Genomic DNA, 6,008 nt, shown 5'->3' with positions numbered 1-6,008 from the left:
AGTACAATTGTAAGTAAGTGGTGTTTTTTAGGGATAGGAAATAAAGTCATTTATCTCTGGATATTTAATAATGATATGATGAATGTGACTCATAAATAACATACAGTGTAAATACCCTGGTACCTTAAAAAAGTTTGAAAAATTTGCAAAGTCTGGGGGAATAAGAATTTAATATATACTTTTTTCATTTTTGACTTAATATTTGTTTCTGCTTTAGATGACTGGAAAATGAAATTGTAGTCTCATCTAAATTCTGCTTATTTATATTAGATTTCTGCCGGAAACCTAGTGTTTCAATTAGCTATTGCTGCAAATCATCCCAAAACTTGGTGGCTTAAAAACAACAATCATTTATGATCTCAGTTTTTTTGTGGGTCACAAATGAAGGAAGGATTCGGCTGAGTTGGCTCTGGATCGCTTGGGTATGTAGTCAGATGCTGGATGGAGCTGAAACAGCAGGGAGCTAGAGCAGCTGGGGCCTAGCCCGGGCGACTCTCCATTTAGTTTCAAGACCTTGCATGTTGTCTCCATGGGATAGTGTGGGCTCCTCACAATATGGTGTGTGTTCAGGGCAACAGACTGCTTACATGACCACTTAGGGCTTTAGTGTGAGTGTTCCAGCAAGCATGTCAAAAGCTGCATTGCCTGGTATTTATGATCTAGCTTCAGAAGTCGTGTAGCATCAATTCTGCACAAGCCTGCCTATCAAAGGCCAGGAATGGGACTCCCCACCTTGTCACATTTTTAAAAGGACACGGGGGACAGAAGGTGTTGCAGCTATCTTTTCAGTCCACTATTTGAGCACAGTAATTCACAACCCTCCCACGTGCAAAATAAACATACTTTTCCCAGGACCTCCAATTCGTATCCCATTGTAATAGCTAAGAGTGCAGGAGCTCCTTATCCAATCAGGTCCAGGTATAGATGAGGCGCTTGGGTAAAAGGCCTTGAGTACCTTTCCTTTCAGTCTGAAGACTTAAGAAGAAAGGGGTTACCTGCCCTGTTCATCCGAAATACCTATGAGGCATAACATCACTTCTCTACACATTCCCATTCAAAAAGGGGGAAAGAGGCGTACGCCAGTCACTTGTCCATAGCAATTCTGAGATCCAGCCAGACTCCTTGCCGGTTCTTTGACAAGGGTTCAGGCATATCCCCCTGGGGATTGCCGTGGTTCTTGGTCTTGCCTCTCCCACAAAGGTAGTTCATGTTTGCAGCTGAGTAGTTTTCTCAATCGGCTCCCTGCCCATAGAAATCCGGAATCCCAAGGCCTATTTTTATACTATCCCTGTCCAAACTGATAGACTTTTTTAAGCCTGTGGCGTTCTTACGTATTCGTTTATAATCCACTGTTACACAAAAGCCACCCATGTCTATTGGAAACAGTCCCTTTTCTATGTTTGGCTTCCTGAAGGCTGATGAACAAGAACATCCCTAAGATTCTTAGAAACCTTGGGCAGGGTCTACAAGGTTTTGCCTTTAAGACATGTAGAGGGCCATTTGTGTGTCCGAAAGGTCCTGTGAGGCACTGTCAACTTTCTGTGGTCTTGAACAGAAAATGTTACTGCCCCACTCTCGATTTGGTCTTTGCCCAGAAGTCATCTCTGAATGTGAGAACCCTTTGCTGGCTTAAAAGACTCTTATGAGCCTTGATATTTTCTACAAATCACATTTGGAAATGGAGTAATTTGTTTTTTATATTATGTCTCTCTTCTCTCATTTTAGAAAAAGCCAGGTGGCACCCTCAGCGCTGCCCAGAAATCTTAGCTGGATCATCAGCTTCGTTAGGTGCATTTTCTATTTTCCATGTTACCGCAGGTAACAGTTGTGCTAATCTTTACTACATAGAGTGTCTTCCAGCTTCCAATAACATATTCCTCTCTCTTATAATCCCTGCTTGACAGTCTCCTTGGAACCTCTTTAGGCTTCTAACAACACCCTTGTCCAGGCCCTTTAGGTTTTCACTGACAAGCTCCTTAAGCTTCTGCCAGCATCCATCTGCCACTTGCGCACCAAGCCAATGCCACGTGTTTTAGGTTTTTGTAATGGCAGTACCCCACTTCCTGCATTAAAGTGTGATAGAAGAGCAGACCTGCTGTGAATGATAGAGAGTAAGGGGTCGATCATAGGGATTAGATCTTAAGGGCAATTGTGGAACTGATGGGTCAGTCTGCAGGCTATTGCCTCTGCATCTAGTACCAGGCATGTTCTTATGGTCACGACAGAGACAAGTGGAAACACACAGGTCTCTTTCAGCCTAAATTTGGAACTGGCACATCTTTATTTCTGCCTCACCTTTTGCCTAAAGCAAGTCATATGGACAAACCCCAGGTCAAGAGATAGGTAAGTAGGCCCCACTCACAGTGGGAAGGAAATGCAAAATTACATGACAAAAGGCATGGCTGTAAGGACAGGTAAAGAATTGGTCCAGTAATAGAATCTACAAGGGCAGCAAAAGTAACCACTGCTGTCCCTGCATTCTAGTGGCGTTTAATTTGTGTGTATCTCACACACACATTACATCATGTTGTATTGTAGCTATTTATTTACATATCTCCTCCACTTACCTCTTTGACGGTTAGGAACTATTAGTCATGAAAGCACCCCTATTTCTTCTAGCACTCTGGTTCACATATGGTAGGTATTGAAAAATATTGTCAAATTAGTGAATTAAGCCATTTCTGGGCTTCCAAATCACAAGGCCTATAGTGACAGCCCTGATTTTCAAAATTTTATTCAGGGAGTTTCCTTTTTTGATATCTCTTTCCCCACCATTGTTGAAGTCTACTTCCCAGATCTCTCCTCTCTTGTCACTCTCCCATTCCAACCCTCATTTCTGTCCCACCCACAGCTAGAGACGAGAGAATCTCTCTCATAAACGGAACTACTATTTGAGGTTTTTGTTTTTATTTTTTAAGATTTTATTTTTCCTTTTTCTTCTCAAAGCCCTCTGGTACATAGTTGTATATTTTAGTTGTGGGTCCTTCTAGTTGTGGCATGTGGGACGCCGCCTCAACGTGGCCTGATAAACAGTGCCACGTTGGCACCTGGGATCCAAACCAGCAAAACCCTGGGCTGCCTCTGGAGCGCGCGAACTCAACCACTTGGCCACGGGGCCGGCCCCTTGATGTTTTTATTTTATAATAAATTCTCCTTCAAGACAATCATCAGTCAACAACGATTGTTTGTGCACTCACCGTGAACACTATACATTAAGAAACCAAAGGGGTAAATGGAGTATTTTCCAGTGCAGGTGACACGATACTCATCTGTTGAATCACAAATTTTAGACTGAAGAGGACAGACAATTGGGCCTGAAAATAGCCTTATAAAATTGAAAAGAGGTAAGTGTATGATGAGTTCCACTGAAGTTCAGAACGACCAGCTGCATAAACATAAAATGGGAAGACTTTAAGTTAGGTGATGTGAAAAAGCCTACCGGAGGCCACAAGTGGACACACACACACTTTTGGACTGCATTAGCAGTCATAGTAGTAGTAATAGCTAACATCCATGGAGTGGTTACTCTGAGCCACGTACTGTTCTAAGCATTGTTTAAGTATTAGCTCATTTAATTCTCATGAACAACCTATCAGGTAAGTCTAAAATTTTTCCATTTTACCAATGAAAGTGAGGCCCAGAGCGGTTAAATAACTCACTCAATGTCAGGTAGCCAGTAACTGGTGGGGCCTGGATTTGAGCACAGGGTCGATACAGAGCAGCCCTTGCTATCAGTTCAGGTGCCTGAAACAAAGAGCATGATAATCCTGCTCTCCTCTGAACTGGTCAGTCCATTTCTGGAGTCTTAGGGTGTGAAGACATCAACATCACCAACCAAGGTGTGTGCCACACCAGGATGTGACAGAGCTGGGAACCCACTCCAATGGTTGAAAACACGGGGGCCTCAGCCAGAATTCTGAAAGGAACGTGCTTTCCAGTATTTAAAGGCTATTATATGAAAGAAGAACAAAAATTCTATTTTGTAGCCACAGGGCAATTACAGATTTAGGCTGACAAACGTTTACGAAGTGCCTATATCCGGCCAAGAACTCTGGTTGGGGCTGGAGATTCAGAGATAAGTAAAAAAAAGATAGACTTCCTGTCCTGGAGGAGCTTCCAGTCCAGAGGGGAGGAAGGCAAACCTGGGCTCCCACAGCCCTTTCTGAATAGTTTAGCAGCTGGGCAGTGTACTGGGCTGCACCGTGGAGGAGCAGGTGTCCTTGCCTCAGAAGCACAAATGCAGGTCCTGCCCAGATGTCTGGGTCCTGCCCAGACACAGAGGATTTCCCCAGTGGGTGGGAGGCTGGGTTGGATCTCAAGCCACAAACTGGTGATGAGGACATAAGCTCCAGGAAGATGGAATTTTGTTGGTTATGTGCACTGCTACATTCCCAGGAACTCAGACAGTGCCTGGCACAGAGTGGGTGCTCAACTGTCGAATATATGAAAGAATGAACATTTAAAGACCAGAATATTTCCATAAAAGCCTGCACTTGTCTTTTATTTTATTTTGAGGAAGATTAGCCCTGAGCTAACTACTGCCAATCCTCGTCTTTTTGCTGAGGAAGGCTGGCCCTAAGCTAACATCCATGCCCATCTTCCTCTACTTTATATGTGGAATGCCTACCACAGCATGGCTTTTGCCAAGTGGTGCCATGTCCACACCCGGGATCCGAACCAGCGAACCCCAGGCCACCGAGAAGCAGAACATGAGAATTTAACCGCTGTGCCACTGGGCCAGCCCTGCACTTTTCTTTTAAAACCAGGAGATTTGACAACAGTGGGCCCACATATTCATCTGTGTGGAAGTGAAGAATACACTTGTGTTTAATATGTCCCTAGTCCAGCCTCACTCAATTACATTATTTGTCTGATTCTGGACTTCGCAGTCTCTGGGTTAATCACTGAAATCTCAGCCAACTCTAAATGTCTGTGAAATCAAATTCTATAGTTTAAATTTGGGGGCAGAGTTCCAAGCTGGAAAAGTTTTCTGTCGATTAATAGACTGCATTATTTGAATATCAAAAAAGTTGTCTACATGGCATTTTCATTACTTAAGTCATTCAAGATAAATTTTATTACTATCATAATGTTAACAGAAAATATATAAATCATCTATTCCTACAGCAAGGGAAGGGACTATCTTTGCTTAAATGAGAATTTTAAAAATATACTAGCATTATATACAGTGCGTTATGTATATACATTGATGATATGTGAATAGATGATATATGGAGATGAGATATATAGAGATGAGATATATTTTGTTTTCCTGGCAATTCTGGTCTACTTTGATAAGAGAACCAGATGCAAAAGGATTATTTTACTATTTTTTAAATTGTGAAATGTACATTTCAGACGGAAAATACTTTCACCCCAGCAATAACTTTTGAACTCTGGGATCACACAAACTGAAGCAAAATTTAGAAATGAATGGTTACCTTAGCTAACAGTGGGTAGGACATTTGAGCAATATCTTAGAATTTAAAAATATCTTGATAGAATCCTTTCTAATCATCCATTCATATATAACCCAAGAAAGAAACACACTTCTAGGCATTACTTGGGTGTCACAGGATGCATGGGAGTAACATAAATCATTTCAATGTTGTTTTCTGGTTGGATAAGGATCATCCTTACTCTCATTAGTGTCATTCTCCTCTGTTAAGAACAGCTTACTATGCTCTCTAGATAAGGTACAAATGCATGACAAGCCTTGTTGGTTTCAGGTCTCAAGTTTGTCTTTTTTTGTTTTGTTTTTTGATGAGGAAGATTGGCCCTGAGCTAACATCTGTACCAATCTTCCTCTGTTTTGTATGTGGGACGCTGCCACAGCATGACTTGATGAGCAGTGTGTAGGTCCATGCCTGGGATCTGAACCTGCGAACTCCAGGCTGCCAAAGCAGAGCACACAAACTTAACCACTATGCCACCAGGCTGGCCCCAAGTTTGTCTCTTTTTATACGTACATCCAGGGAAAGGGTAGCCAGATGTTACATTTTAAATTC

The sequence above is a fragment of the Equus quagga genome, unplaced genomic scaffold (genome assembly GCF_021613505.1).
Source record: "Equus quagga isolate Etosha38 unplaced genomic scaffold, UCLA_HA_Equagga_1.0 146_RagTag, whole genome shotgun sequence".
In the NCBI taxonomy this organism is placed as follows: domain Eukaryota; kingdom Metazoa; phylum Chordata; class Mammalia; order Perissodactyla; family Equidae; genus Equus; species Equus quagga.
This window is presented reverse-complemented; position numbering follows the sequence as displayed.